The sequence below is a fragment of the Hippopotamus amphibius genome, chromosome 2 (genome assembly GCF_030028045.1).
Source record: "Hippopotamus amphibius kiboko isolate mHipAmp2 chromosome 2, mHipAmp2.hap2, whole genome shotgun sequence".
NCBI classification, from domain to species: Eukaryota; Metazoa; Chordata; class Mammalia; order Artiodactyla; family Hippopotamidae; genus Hippopotamus; species Hippopotamus amphibius.
This window is the reverse complement of record NC_080187.1, coordinates 222,151,058-222,165,901: the sequence shown is the minus strand read 5'-3', so window position 1 is coordinate 222,165,901 and position 14,844 is coordinate 222,151,058. Positions and strand designations below refer to the sequence as shown.

Genomic DNA, 14,844 nt, shown 5'->3' with positions numbered 1-14,844 from the left:
TTGGTTGTCCTCTGCGGAAGCCACTGCTTTGTCAGAGAGCCCCCTCCAGAGGAAAAAAGGCTTCTGGGTGTCCATTCCTCCATGAAGGCTTTGCAGAGCCCTTAGGCATCCCATTATCATGTCCATCGTGAGGCCCTGTTGACCTGAAGGGGAGGGGTGGTACCGCGATGTGGGCTGAGGAGGGTGTAGCTGCATGGCTGTTGTTTGGTGGACTTGCACGGGCCACAGTAGGGAATGCTGCCACAGAAGAAATTGGCCCTGTTTGGGAATCTCTGTGCTCCCCAAGGAGGAATGCTTGACGTGGCTCCCCTTCCACCGGGTCTGATTGTGGGTTTTGAAATTCAACTCGATTGACCTGACGTGTAGAAAGACTGACCATTGAGGCACCATTTCATTACGTGGTGCCCTGGGGAGCCACCACGCAGATCTCTGTGCATGTCGAGGCAGAGCACGAGGATGGACTGAGCATATGGTCAGTTGTGGGATGTGCTTGAGTGACTTCCAAGAAGCGTTGGTTGGGAGGGTGTGGGGCCAGGCCTGGAGGTGGTGAGAGGCAACAAGGACCCTCCATCAGGGACTTGGCAGCTAGATGCTCTTGGCTCTTGTGAGAGCTGAAGGGCAGGTCCCTTGCTGGAATGGGGTTTGCCAGGTCTCTGTGAGGGATCATGGGCCCTCAGATAGGCCAGTTGTGTCGGACAGGCCCTTTCCTGGGTTCTGCATACAGATACAGGCCTGTGGCATCTCTTGGGGTGGCCTTCCTCTACGGGAGCCACTGCCTACCAAGAGAGCTCCCTACAGCTCCTGTGAATGTCCACTGTGTGGGACATAAAGGCCTCATTGTCTGGGTGTTGTGCACATGGACAAGCCGAGTGTCACATCGGCCAGCACACGCTTGCCCAGACCAGGGTGGGGCCCAGAGGAATGTCTCCATTCCCCCAGACACATCCCCAGTGTTGTCCCCGCCAAGCAGACCTGGTGCCAGGCCTTGTGCTGCCTGGAGGATCCATGAGGCTAGTCCTTCCCTGGGGAGACATATAGGTACTGGTTCTTTCATCTGCCCCTGACACAGTATTAAGGTACATAAGATGGCATTGATCCACCTGTCCACTCATGCCTTCATCTTTCTAAATGTGGATGGATGGAGGGAGTGAGCCAAGGACGAGGGTCGAAAGGGAGGGAGCTAGAGCATTCTGGAGGAAGGGAGGCAGGAAGGAAGCTAGGTAGGGAGCTGTTTGTATGCGTTTCAGCTAAGTGTTCCTGTCTCTGCATGGAGGTACTTTTGGGCCCTATGATCCTGGATGTATTGCTGCAGGTATTTCTTGTAGCATCATTCGATGCATGAGCGTGTGGCACACACGTCCCCCAATGCATCTAGCATGGAGTTGGAGTTCTCACAGCTGTCCTTCTCACCTCTTGGCAGACATCGTCCCCAGAGAAATGAAGATCTGTGTTTAGCCTATGTTCCCTAGGGCAATCACCATGAGCCTTGGCCCAGCACGTGGATTCGACAGAATGGCACATCCCTTCAGGCATCCTTCTTTGCAGGAAGCATCTGAGGTAAGCCTTCACATGTGGCAGGGCGCAGGTGAATGAGGAGGGCCTCAGTTGGGTCGATGATGAGAACTCATATGGTCCTGAAGAGAGCTGATGACCAAAAAATCATGCTCAATAGGATTACGCTGAGGCCTAACGGAGGGATGCAGAGGCAGGATGGCCTGGATTTTTGGTCCATTGCAGAGCCCTAGGTGTGGGTGTGGGTGTGGGTGTGGGTGTGGGTGTTGGAGCAGCCTCTCCCTCGAGGAAATCCCTTGTGACTCCTGCGAGTGTAGGAGGCTTCCACGTATCCAAGACATGTTGCCGCCTTTGGTTTTCTATCCTGCTCCCTAGTGCCAGGGCCCACATGTTCTGAGGCCATGGGTGGAGTCTTTCCTTAAGCTTTCCTTCTTTGAATTTTGTGTTTCAGGCAAAGCCTTGGAATGGACTCACCACAGCCAGAATGTTTTGCAGTGAGTGGCTCTTTTGGTTGCTACCGATAGGCCCCAGAGAATGTTGAACTATGGGCTGGCCGCCCTCGCAGCAGCCAGTACAGGGTAGTCTTTTGGCAACCTCCTGCCTACCAAGGAGGAATGTCTGCTGCTGCCCCAAATTTATGAGCTCACATCTGGTGCACTCACATGCCTTCATTAGAGCTGTATTCTAGTCAGAGAGCACGTAGAGGCAGTGTTTTCTTCCTTGGCCCCAGGCGGAACATCTCTAAAGACCTCTGTGCACCTAGAGGCAGAGTATGATCACCAACTGAGGGAATGGTCCCTTGTGGTGTGTGCTTTATGGCTTCCCAAAACCTGTCAGTAGGGAAGGCTCATGCCCCCTGCCTAGAGATGGTGAGAGGCAGGCAGGAGCCCATCCTCAGGTGCTTGGAGGCAGGATGCTGCTGGTTATTTCAAGGGCTGGAAGACATGCCCTGGTCTTCAATGGGGTTGTGCCAGGACTCTGTGAGGGAACGTGGTGCTTTGTTGGAGCCACATGTTCCGAATGGGGCCTCTGATGGAGTCTGCATGCACACACGGGACCATAGCTTCTCCTGGGTTGGTTGTCCTCTGCGGAAGCCACTGCTTTTTCAGAGAGCCCCCTCCAGAGGAGAAAAGGCTTCTGGGTGTCCATTCCTCCATGAAGGCTTTGCAGAGCCCTTAGGCATCCCATTATCATGTCCATCGTGAGGCCCTGTTGACCTGAAGGGGAGGGGTGGTCCCGGGATGGGGGCTGAGGAGGGTGTAGCTGCATGGCTGTTGTTTGGTGGCCTTGCACGGGCCAGAGTAGGGAATGCTGCCACAGAAGAAATTGGCCCTGTTTGGGAATCTCTGTGCTCCCCAAGGAGGAATGCTTGACGTGGCTCCCCATCCACCGGGTCTGTTGGCGGGTCTTGAAATTCAACTCGATTGACCTGATGTGTAGTAAGACTGACCATGGAGGCACCATTTCATTACGTGGTGCCCTGGGGAGCCACCACGCAGATCTCTGTGCATGTCGAGGCAGAGCACGAGGATGTACTGAGCATATGGTCAGTTGTGGGGTGTGCTTGAGTGACTTCCAAGAAGCATTGGTTGGAGGGTGTGGGGACAGGCCTGGAGGTGGTGAGAGGCAACAAGGACCCTTCATCAGGGACTTGGCAGCTAGATGCTCTTGGCTCTTGTGAGAGCTGAAGGGCAGGTCCCTTGCTGGAATGGGGTTTGCCAGGTCTCTGTGAGGGATCATGGGCCCTCAGATAGGCCAGTTGTGTCGGACAGGCCCTTTCCTGGGTTCTGCATACAGATACAGGCCTGTGGCATCTCTTGGGGTGGCCTTCCTCTACGGGAGCCACTGCCTACCAAGAGAGCTCCCTACAGCTCCTGTGAATGTCCACTGTGTGGGACATAAAGGCCTCATTGTCTGGGTGTTGTGCACATGGACAAGCCGAGTGTCACATCGGCCAGCACACGCTTGCCCAGACCAGGGTGGGGCCCAGAGGAATGTCTCCATTCCCCCAGACACATCCCCAGTGTGGTCCCCGCCAAGCAGACCTGGTGCCAGGCCTTGTGCTGCCTGGAGGATCCATGAGGCTAGTCCTTCCCTGGGGAGACATATAGGTACTGGTTCTTTCATCTGCCCCTGACACAGTATTAAGGTACATAAGATGGCATTGATCCACCTGTCCACTCATGCCTTCATCTTTGTAAATATGGATGGATGGAAGGAGTGAGCCAAGGACGAGGGTCGAAAGGGAGGGAGCTAGAGCATTCTGGAGGAAGGGAGGCAGGAAGGAAGCTAGGTAGGGAGCTGTTTGTATGCGTTTCAGCTAAGTGCTCCAGTCTCTGCGTGGAGGTACCTTTGGGCCCTATGTTCCTGGATGTATTGCTGCAGGTATTTCTTGTAGCATCATTCGATGCATGAGCGTGTGGCACACACGTCCCCCAATGCATCTAGCATGGAGTTGGAGTTCTCACAGCTGTCCTTCTCACCTCTTGGCAGACATCGTCCCCCGAGAAATGAAATTCTGTGTTTGGCCTATGTTCCCTAGGTCAATCACCATGAGCTTTGGCCCAGCACGCGGATTCGACAGAATGGCACATCCCTTCAGGCATCCTTCTTTGCAGGAAGCATCTGAGGTAAGCCTTCACATGTGGCAGGGCGCAGGTGAGTGAGGAGGGCCTCAGTTGGGTCGATGATGAGAACTCATATGGTCCTGAAGAGAGCTGATGACCAAAAAATCATGCTCAATAGGATTACGCTGAGGCCTAACGGAGGGATGCAGTGGCAGGATGGCCTGGATTTTTGGTCCATTGCAGAGCCCTAGGTGTGGGTGTGGGTGTGGGTGTGGGTGTGGGTGTTGGAGCAGCCTCTCCCTCGAGGAAATCCCTTGTGACTCCTCCGAGTGTAGGAGGCTTCCACGTATCGAAGACATGTTGCCGCCTTTGGTTTTCTATCCTGCTCCCTAGTGCCAGGGCCCACATGTTCTGAGGCCATGGGTGGAGTCTTTCCTTAAGCTTTTCTTCTTTGAATTTTGTGTTTCAGGCCAAGCCTTGGAATGGACTCACCACAGCCAGAGTGTTCCGCAGTGAGTGGCTCTTTTGGTTGCTACCGATAGGCCCCAGAGAATGTTGAACTATGGGCTGGCCGCCCTCGCAGCAGCCAGTACAGGGTAGTCTTTTGGCAACCTCCTGCCTACCAAGGAAGAATGTCTGCTGCTGCCCCAAATTTATGAGCTCACATCTGGTGCACTCACATGCCTTCATTAGAGCTGTATTCTAGTCAGAGAGCACGTAGAGGCAGTGTTTTCTTCCTTGGCCCCAGGCGGAACATCTCTAGAGAGCTCTGTGCACCTAGAGGCAGAGTATGATCACCAACTGAGGGAATGGTCCCTTGTGGTGTGTGCTTTATGGCTTCCCAAAACCTGTCAGTAGGGAAGGCTCATGCCCCCTGCCTAGAGATGGTGAGAGGCAGGCAGGAGCCCATCCTCAGGTGCTTGGAGGCAGGATGCTGCTGGTTATTTCAAGGGCTGGAAGACATGCCCTGGTCTTCAATGGGGTTGTGCCAGGACTCTGTGAGGGAACGTGGTGCTTTGTTGGAGCCACTTGATCCGAATGGGGCCTCTGATGGAGTCTGCATGCACACACAGGACCATAGCTTCTCCTGGGTTGGTTGTCCTTTGCAGAAGCCACTGCTTTCTCAGAGAGCCCCCTCCTGAGGAAAAAAGGCTTCTGGGTGTCCATTCCTCCATGAAGGCTTTGAAGAGCCCTTAGGCAACCCATTATCATGTCCATCGTGAGGCCCTGTTGACCTGAAGGGGAGGGGTGGTCCCGGGATGGGGGCTGAGGAGGGTGTAGCTGCATGGCTGTTGTTTGGAGGACTTGCACGGGCCAGAGTACGGAATGCTGCCACAGAAGAAAATGGCCCTGTTTGGGAATCTCTGTGCTCCCCAAGGAGGAATGCTTGACGTGGCTCCCCATCCACCGGGTCTGTTGGCGGGTCTTGAAATTCAACTCGATTGACCTGACGTGTAGTAAGACTGACCATGGAGGCACCATTTCATTACGTGGTGCCCTGGGGAGCCACCACGCAGATCTCTGTGCATGTCGAGGCAGAGCACGAGGATGTACTGAGCATATGGTCAGTTGTGGGGTGTGCTTGAGTGACTTCCAAGAAGCGTTGGTTGGGAGGGTGTGGGGCCAGGCCTGGAGGTGGTGAGAGGCAACAAGGACCCTCCATCAGGGACTTGGCAGCTAGATGCTCTTGGCTCTTGTGAGAGCTGAAGGGCAGGTCCCTTGCTGGAATGGGGTTTGCCAGGTCTCTGTGAGGGATCATGGGCCCTCAGATAGGCCAGTTGTGTCGGACAGGCCCTTTCATGGGTTCTGCATACAGATACAGGCCTGTGGCATCTCTTGGGGTGGCCTTCCTCTACGGGAGCCACTGCCTACCAAGAGAGCTCCCTACAGCTCCTGTGAATGTCCACTGTGTGGGACATAAAGGCCTCATTGTCTGGGTGTTGTGCACATGGACAAGCCGAGTGTCACATCGGCCAGCACACGCTTGCCCAGACCAGGGTGGGGCCCAGAGGAATGTCTCCATTCCCCCAGACACATCCCCAGTGTTGTCCCCGCCAAGCAGACCTGGTGCCAGGCCTTGTGCTGCCTGGAGGATCCATGAGGCTAGTCCTTCCCTGGGGAGACATATAGGTACTGGTTCTTTCATCTGCCCCTGACACAGTATTAAGGTACATAAGATGGCATTGATCCACCTGTCCACTCATGCCTTCATCTTTGTAAATATGGATGGATGGAGGGAGTGAGCCAAGGACGAGGGTCGAAAGGGAGGGAGCTAGAGCATTCTGGAGGAAGGGAGGCAGGAAGGAAGCTAGGTAGGGAGCTGTTTGTATGCGTTTCAGCTAAGTGTTCCTGTCTCTGCGTGGAGGTACTTTTGGGCCCTATGATCCTGGATGTATTGCTGCAGGTATTTCTTGTAGCATCATTCGATGCATGAGCGTGTGGCACACACGTCCCCCAATGCATCTAGCATGGAGTTGGAGTTCTCACAGCTGTCCTTCTCACCTCTTGGCAGACATCGTCCCCAGAGAAATGAAGATCTGTGTTTAGCCTATGTTCCCTAGGGCAATCACCATGAGCCTTGGCACAGCACGTGGATTCGACAGAATGGCACATCCCTTCAGGCATCCTTCTTTGCAGGAAGCATCTGAGGTAAGCCTTCACATGTGGCAGGGCGCAGGTGAATGAGGAGGGCCTCAGTTGGGTCGATGATGAGAACTCATATGGTCCTGAAGATAACTGATGACCAAAAAATCATGCTCAATAGGATTACGCTGAGGCCTAACGGAGGGATGCAGAGGCAGGATGGCCTGGATTTTTGGTCCATTGCAGAGCCCTAGGTGTGGGTGTGGGTGTGGGTGTGGGTGTGGGTGTTGGAGCAGCCTCTCCCTCGAGGAAATCCCTTGTGACTCCTGCGAGTGTAGGAGGCTTCCACGTATCCAAGACATGTTGCCGCCTTTGGTTTTCTATCCTGCTCCCTAGTGCCAGGGCCCACATGTTCTGAGGCCATGGGTGGAGTCTTTCCTTAAGCTTTTCTTCTTTGAATTTTGTGTTTCAGGCCAAGCCTTGGAATGGACTCACCACAGCCAGAATGTTTTGCAGTGAGTGGCTCTTTTGGTTGCTACCGATAGGCCCCAGAGAATGTTGAACTATGGGCTGGCCGCCCTCGCAGCAGCCAGTACAGGGTAGTCTTTTGGCAACCTCCTGCCTACCAAGGAGGAATGTCTGCTGCTGCCCCAAATTTATGAGCTCACATCTGGTGCACTCACATGCCTTCATTAGAGCTGTATTCTAGTCAGAGAGCACGTAGAGGCAGTGTTTTCTTCCTTGGCCCCAGGCGGAACATCTCTAGAGACCTCTGTGCACCTAGAGGTAGAGTATGATCACCAACTGAGGGAATGGTCCCTTGTGGTGTGTGCTTTATGGCTTCCCAAAACCTGTCAGTAGGGAAGGCTCATGCCCCCTGCCTAGAGATGGTGAGAGGCAGGCAGGAGCCCATCCTCAGGTGCTTGGAGGCAGGATGCTGCTGGTTATTTCAAGGGCTGGAAGACATGCCCTGGTCTTCAGTGGGGTTGTGCCAGGACTCTGTGAGGGAATGTGGTGCTTTGATGGAGCCACTTGATCCGAATGGGGCCTCTGATGGAGTCTGCATGCACACACGGGACCATAGCTTCTCCTGGGTTGGTTGTCCTCTGCGGAAGCCACTGCTTTGTCAGAGAGCCCCCTCCAGAGGAAAAAAGGCTTCTGGGTGTCCATTCCTCCATGAAGGCTTTGCAGAGCCCTTAGGCATCCCATTATCATGTCCATCGTGAGGCCCTGTTGACCTGAAGGGGAGGGGTGGTACCGCGATGTGGGCTGAGGAGGGTGTAGCTGCATGGCTGTTGTTTGGTGGACTTGCACGGGCCACAGTAGGGAATGCTGCCACAGAAGAAATTGGCCCTGTTTGGGAATCTCTGTGCTCCCCAAGGAGGAATGCTTGACGTGGCTCCCCTTCCACCGGGTCTGATTGTGGGTTTTGAAATTCAACTCGATTGACCTGACGTGTAGAAAGACTGACCATTGAGGCACCATTTCATTACGTGGTGCCCTGGGGAGCCACCACGCAGATCTCTGTGCATGTCGAGGCAGAGCACGAGGATGGACTGAGCATATGGTCAGTTGTGGGATGTGCTTGAGTGACTTCCAAGAAGCGTTGGTTGGGAGGGTGTGGGGCCAGGCCTGGAGGTGGTGAGAGGCAACAAGGACCCTCCATCAGGGACTTGGCAGCTAGATGCTCTTGGCTCTTGTGAGAGCTGAAGGGCAGGTCCCTTGCTGGAATGGGGTTTGCCAGGTCTCTGTGAGGGATCATGGGCCCTCAGATAGGCCAGTTGTGTCGGACAGGCCCTTTCCTGGGTTCTGCATACAGATACAGGCCTGTGGCATCTCTTGGGGTGGCCTTCCTCTACGGGAGCCACTGCCTACCAAGAGAGCTCCCTACAGCTCCTGTGAATGTCCACTGTGTGGGACATAAAGGCCTCATTGTCTGGGTGTTGTGCACATGGACAAGCCGAGTGTCACATCGGCCAGCACACGCTTGCCCAGACCAGGGTGGGGCCCAGAGGAATGTCTCCATTCCCCCAGACACATCCCCAGTGTTGTCCCCGCCAAGCAGACCTGGTGCCAGGCCTTGTGCTGCCTGGAGGATCCATGAGGCTAGTCCTTCCCTGGGGAGACATATAGGTACTGGTTCTTTCATCTGCCCCTGACACAGTATTAAGGTACATAAGATGGCATTGATCCACCTGTCCACTCATGCCTTCATCTTTCTAAATGTGGATGGATGGAGGGAGTGAGCCAAGGACGAGGGTCGAAAGGGAGGGAGCTAGAGCATTCTGGAGGAAGGGAGGCAGGAAGGAAGCTAGGTAGGGAGCTGTTTGTATGCGTTTCAGCTAAGTGTTCCTGTCTCTGCATGGAGGTACTTTTGGGCCCTATGATCCTGGATGTATTGCTGCAGGTATTTCTTGTAGCATCATTCGATGCATGAGCGTGTGGCACACACGTCCCCCAATGCATCTAGCATGGAGTTGGAGTTCTCACAGCTGTCCTTCTCACCTCTTGGCAGACATCGTCCCCAGAGAAATGAAGATCTGTGTTTAGCCTATGTTCCCTAGGGCAATCACCATGAGCCTTGGCCCAGCACGTGGATTCGACAGAATGGCACATCCCTTCAGGCATCCTTCTTTGCAGGAAGCATCTGAGGTAAGCCTTCACATGTGGCAGGGCGCAGGTGAATGAGGAGGGCCTCAGTTGGGTCGATGATGAGAACTCATATGGTCCTGAAGAGAGCTGATGACCAAAAAATCATGCTCAATAGGATTACGCTGAGGCCTAACGGAGGGATGCAGAGGCAGGATGGCCTGGATTTTTGGTCCATTGCAGAGCCCTAGGTGTGGGTGTGGGTGTGGGTGTGGGTGTGGGTGTTGGAGCAGCCTCTCCCTCGAGGAAATCCCTTGTGACTCCTGCGAGTGTAGGAGGCTTCCACGTATCCAAGACATGTTGCCGCCTTTGGTTTTCTATCCTGCTCCCTAGTGCCAGGGCCCACATGTTCTGAGGCCATGGGTGGAGTCTTTCCTTAAGCTTTCCTTCTTTGAATTTTGTGTTTCAGGCAAAGCCTTGGAATGGACTCACCACAGCCAGAATGTTTTGCAGTGAGTGGCTCTTTTGGTTGCTACCGATAGGCCCCAGAGAATGTTGAACTATGGGCTGGCCGCCCTCGCAGCAGCCAGTACAGGGTAGTCTTTTGGCAACCTCCTGCCTACCAAGGAGGAATGTCTGCTGCTGCCCCAAATTTATGAGCTCACATCTGGTGCACTCACATGCCTTCATTAGAGCTGTATTCTAGTCAGAGAGCACGTAGAGGCAGTGTTTTCTTCCTTGGCCCCAGGCGGAACATCTCTAAAGACCTCTGTGCACCTAGAGGCAGAGTATGATCACCAACTGAGGGAATGGTCCCTTGTGGTGTGTGCTTTATGGCTTCCCAAAACCTGTCAGTAGGGAAGGCTCATGCCCCCTGCCTAGAGATGGTGAGAGGCAGGCAGGAGCCCATCCTCAGGTGCTTGGAGGCAGGATGCTGCTGGTTATTTCAAGGGCTGGAAGACATGCCCTGGTCTTCAATGGGGTTGTGCCAGGACTCTGTGAGGGAACGTGGTGCTTTGTTGGAGCCACATGTTCCGAATGGGGCCTCTGATGGAGTCTGCATGCACACACGGGACCATAGCTTCTCCTGGGTTGGTTGTCCTCTGCGGAAGCCACTGCTTTTTCAGAGAGCCCCCTCCAGAGGAGAAAAGGCTTCTGGGTGTCCATTCCTCCATGAAGGCTTTGCAGAGCCCTTAGGCATCCCATTATCATGTCCATCGTGAGGCCCTGTTGACCTGAAGGGGAGGGGTGGTCCCGGGATGGGGGCTGAGGAGGGTGTAGCTGCATGGCTGTTGTTTGGTGGCCTTGCACGGGCCAGAGTAGGGAATGCTGCCACAGAAGAAATTGGCCCTGTTTGGGAATCTCTGTGCTCCCCAAGGAGGAATGCTTGACGTGGCTCCCCATCCACCGGGTCTGTTGGCGGGTCTTGAAATTCAACTCGATTGACCTGATGTGTAGTAAGACTGACCATGGAGGCACCATTTCATTACGTGGTGCCCTGGGGAGCCACCACGCAGATCTCTGTGCATGTCGAGGCAGAGCACGAGGATGTACTGAGCATATGGTCAGTTGTGGGGTGTGCTTGAGTGACTTCCAAGAAGCATTGGTTGGAGGGTGTGGGGACAGGCCTGGAGGTGGTGAGAGGCAACAAGGACCCTTCATCAGGGACTTGGCAGCTAGATGCTCTTGGCTCTTGTGAGAGCTGAAGGGCAGGTCCCTTGCTGGAATGGGGTTTGCCAGGTCTCTGTGAGGGATCATGGGCCCTCAGATAGGCCAGTTGTGTCGGACAGGCCCTTTCCTGGGTTCTGCATACAGATACAGGCCTGTGGCATCTCTTGGGGTGGCCTTCCTCTACGGGAGCCACTGCCTACCAAGAGAGCTCCCTACAGCTCCTGTGAATGTCCACTGTGTGGGACATAAAGGCCTCATTGTCTGGGTGTTGTGCACATGGACAAGCCGAGTGTCACATCGGCCAGCACACGCTTGCCCAGACCAGGGTGGGGCCCAGAGGAATGTCTCCATTCCCCCAGACACATCCCCAGTGTGGTCCCCGCCAAGCAGACCTGGTGCCAGGCCTTGTGCTGCCTGGAGGATCCATGAGGCTAGTCCTTCCCTGGGGAGACATATAGGTACTGGTTCTTTCATCTGCCCCTGACACAGTATTAAGGTACATAAGATGGCATTGATCCACCTGTCCACTCATGCCTTCATCTTTGTAAATATGGATGGATGGAAGGAGTGAGCCAAGGACGAGGGTCGAAAGGGAGGGAGCTAGAGCATTCTGGAGGAAGGGAGGCAGGAAGGAAGCTAGGTAGGGAGCTGTTTGTATGCGTTTCAGCTAAGTGCTCCAGTCTCTGCGTGGAGGTACCTTTGGGCCCTATGTTCCTGGATGTATTGCTGCAGGTATTTCTTGTAGCATCATTCGATGCATGAGCGTGTGGCACACACGTCCCCCAATGCATCTAGCATGGAGTTGGAGTTCTCACAGCTGTCCTTCTCACCTCTTGGCAGACATCGTCCCCCGAGAAATGAAATTCTGTGTTTGGCCTATGTTCCCTAGGTCAATCACCATGAGCTTTGGCCCAGCACGCGGATTCGACAGAATGGCACATCCCTTCAGGCATCCTTCTTTGCAGGAAGCATCTGAGGTAAGCCTTCACATGTGGCAGGGCGCAGGTGAGTGAGGAGGGCCTCAGTTGGGTCGATGATGAGAACTCATATGGTCCTGAAGAGAGCTGATGACCAAAAAATCATGCTCAATAGGATTACGCTGAGGCCTAACGGAGGGATGCAGTGGCAGGATGGCCTGGATTTTTGGTCCATTGCAGAGCCCTAGGTGTGGGTGTGGGTGTGGGTGTGGGTGTGGGTGTTGGAGCAGCCTCTCCCTCGAGGAAATCCCTTGTGACTCCTCCGAGTGTAGGAGGCTTCCACGTATCGAAGACATGTTGCCGCCTTTGGTTTTCTATCCTGCTCCCTAGTGCCAGGGCCCACATGTTCTGAGGCCATGGGTGGAGTCTTTCCTTAAGCTTTTCTTCTTTGAATTTTGTGTTTCAGGCCAAGCCTTGGAATGGACTCACCACAGCCAGAGTGTTCCGCAGTGAGTGGCTCTTTTGGTTGCTACCGATAGGCCCCAGAGAATGTTGAACTATGGGCTGGCCGCCCTCGCAGCAGCCAGTACAGGGTAGTCTTTTGGCAACCTCCTGCCTACCAAGGAAGAATGTCTGCTGCTGCCCCAAATTTATGAGCTCACATCTGGTGCACTCACATGCCTTCATTAGAGCTGTATTCTAGTCAGAGAGCACGTAGAGGCAGTGTTTTCTTCCTTGGCCCCAGGCGGAACATCTCTAGAGAGCTCTGTGCACCTAGAGGCAGAGTATGATCACCAACTGAGGGAATGGTCCCTTGTGGTGTGTGCTTTATGGCTTCCCAAAACCTGTCAGTAGGGAAGGCTCATGCCCCCTGCCTAGAGATGGTGAGAGGCAGGCAGGAGCCCATCCTCAGGTGCTTGGAGGCAGGATGCTGCTGGTTATTTCAAGGGCTGGAAGACATGCCCTGGTCTTCAATGGGGTTGTGCCAGGACTCTGTGAGGGAACGTGGTGCTTTGTTGGAGCCACTTGATCCGAATGGGGCCTCTGATGGAGTCTGCATGCACACACAGGACCATAGCTTCTCCTGGGTTGGTTGTCCTTTGCAGAAGCCACTGCTTTCTCAGAGAGCCCCCTCCTGAGGAAAAAAGGCTTCTGGGTGTCCATTCCTCCATGAAGGCTTTGAAGAGCCCTTAGGCAACCCATTATCATGTCCATCGTGAGGCCCTGTTGACCTGAAGGGGAGGGGTGGTCCCGGGATGGGGGCTGAGGAGGGTGTAGCTGCATGGCTGTTGTTTGGAGGACTTGCACGGGCCAGAGTACGGAATGCTGCCACAGAAGAAAATGGCCCTGTTTGGGAATCTCTGTGCTCCCCAAGGAGGAATGCTTGACGTGGCTCCCCATCCACCGGGTCTGTTGGCGGGTCTTGAAATTCAACTCGATTGACCTGACGTGTAGTAAGACTGACCATGGAGGCACCATTTCATTACGTGGTGCCCTGGGGAGCCACCACGCAGATCTCTGTGCATGTCGAGGCAGAGCACGAGGATGTACTGAGCATATGGTCAGTTGTGGGGTGTGCTTGAGTGACTTCCAAGAAGCGTTGGTTGGGAGGGTGTGGGGCCAGGCCTGGAGGTGGTGAGAGGCAACAAGGACCCTCCATCAGGGACTTGGCAGCTAGATGCTCTTGGCTCTTGTGAGAGCTGAAGGGCAGGTCCCTTGCTGGAATGGGGTTTGCCAGGTCTCTGTGAGGGATCATGGGCCCTCAGATAGGCCAGTTGTGTCGGACAGGCCCTTTCATGGGTTCTGCATACAGATACAGGCCTGTGGCATCTCTTGGGGTGGCCTTCCTCTACGGGAGCCACTGCCTACCAAGAGAGCTCCCTACAGCTCCTGTGAATGTCCACTGTGTGGGACATAAAGGCCTCATTGTCTGGGTGTTGTGCACATGGACAAGCCGAGTGTCACATCGGCCAGCACACGCTTGCCCAGACCAGGGTGGGGCCCAGAGGAATGTCTCCATTCCCCCAGACACATCCCCAGTGTTGTCCCCGCCAAGCAGACCTGGTGCCAGGCCTTGTGCTGCCTGGAGGATCCATGAGGCTAGTCCTTCCCTGGGGAGACATATAGGTACTGGTTCTTTCATCTGCCCCTGACACAGTATTAAGGTACATAAGATGGCATTGATCCACCTGTCCACTCATGCCTTCATCTTTGTAAATATGGATGGATGGAGGGAGTGAGCCAAGGACGAGGGTCGAAAGGGAGGGAGCTAGAGCATTCTGGAGGAAGGGAGGCAGGAAGGAAGCTAGGTAGGGAGCTGTTTGTATGCGTTTCAGCTAAGTGTTCCTGTCTCTGCGTGGAGGTACTTTTGGGCCCTATGATCCTGGATGTATTGCTGCAGGTATTTCTTGTAGCATCATTCGATGCATGAGCGTGTGGCACACACGTCCCCCAATGCATCTAGCATGGAGTTGGAGTTCTCACAGCTGTCCTTCTCACCTCTTGGCAGACATCGTCCCCCGAGAAATGAAGATCTGTGTTTAGCCTATGTTCCCTAGGGCAATCACCATGAGCCTTGGCACAGCACGTGGATTCGACAGAATGGCACATCCCTTCAGGCATCCTTCTTTGCAGGAAGCATCTGAGGTAAGCCTTCACATGTGGCAGGGCGCAGGTGAATGAGGAGGGCCTCAGTTGGGTCGATGATGAGAACTCATATGGTCCTGAAGATAACTGATGACCAAAAAATCATGCTCAATAGGATTACGCTGAGGCCTAACGGAGGGATGCAGAGGCAGGATGGCCTGGATTTTTGGTCCATTGCAGAGCCCTAGGTGTGGGTGTGGGTGTGGGTGTGGGTGTGGGTGTTGGAGCAGCCTCTCCCTCGAGGAAATCCCTTGTGACTCCTGCGAGTGTAGGAGGCTTCCACGTATCCAAGACATGTTGCCGCCTTTGGTTTTCTATCCTGCTCCCTAGTGCCAGGGCCCACATGTTCTGAGGCCATG

General features: G+C 54.4%; 6 non-coding genes across 6 annotated transcripts; all 6 read left to right on the top strand.

Moving 5' to 3' along the window:
- Positions 1-1,607: 1,607 nt before the first annotated feature.
- On the top strand, positions 1,608-1,688 carry LOC130847585 (small nucleolar RNA SNORD115). The gene has a single exon (XR_009052336.1). It is a non-coding gene; the product is annotated as a small nucleolar RNA SNORD115 (small nucleolar RNA).
- A 2,504-nt stretch (positions 1,689-4,192) lies between these two features.
- On the top strand, positions 4,193-4,273 carry LOC130847584 (small nucleolar RNA SNORD115). The gene has a single exon (XR_009052335.1). It is a non-coding gene; the product is annotated as a small nucleolar RNA SNORD115 (small nucleolar RNA).
- A 2,505-nt stretch (positions 4,274-6,778) lies between these two features.
- On the top strand, positions 6,779-6,859 carry LOC130846935 (small nucleolar RNA SNORD115). The gene has a single exon (XR_009051730.1). It is a non-coding gene; the product is annotated as a small nucleolar RNA SNORD115 (small nucleolar RNA).
- A 2,505-nt stretch (positions 6,860-9,364) lies between these two features.
- LOC130847582 (small nucleolar RNA SNORD115) lies at positions 9,365-9,445 on the top strand. Its single transcript, XR_009052334.1, has one exon. It is a non-coding gene; the product is annotated as a small nucleolar RNA SNORD115 (small nucleolar RNA).
- A 2,504-nt stretch (positions 9,446-11,949) lies between these two features.
- LOC130847581 (small nucleolar RNA SNORD115) lies at positions 11,950-12,030 on the top strand. Its single transcript, XR_009052333.1, has one exon. It is a non-coding gene; the product is annotated as a small nucleolar RNA SNORD115 (small nucleolar RNA).
- Positions 12,031-14,535: 2,505 nt separating this feature from the next.
- On the top strand, positions 14,536-14,616 carry LOC130846933 (small nucleolar RNA SNORD115). The gene has a single exon (XR_009051728.1). It is a non-coding gene; the product is annotated as a small nucleolar RNA SNORD115 (small nucleolar RNA).
- The last annotated feature ends 228 nt before the right edge of the window (positions 14,617-14,844 follow it).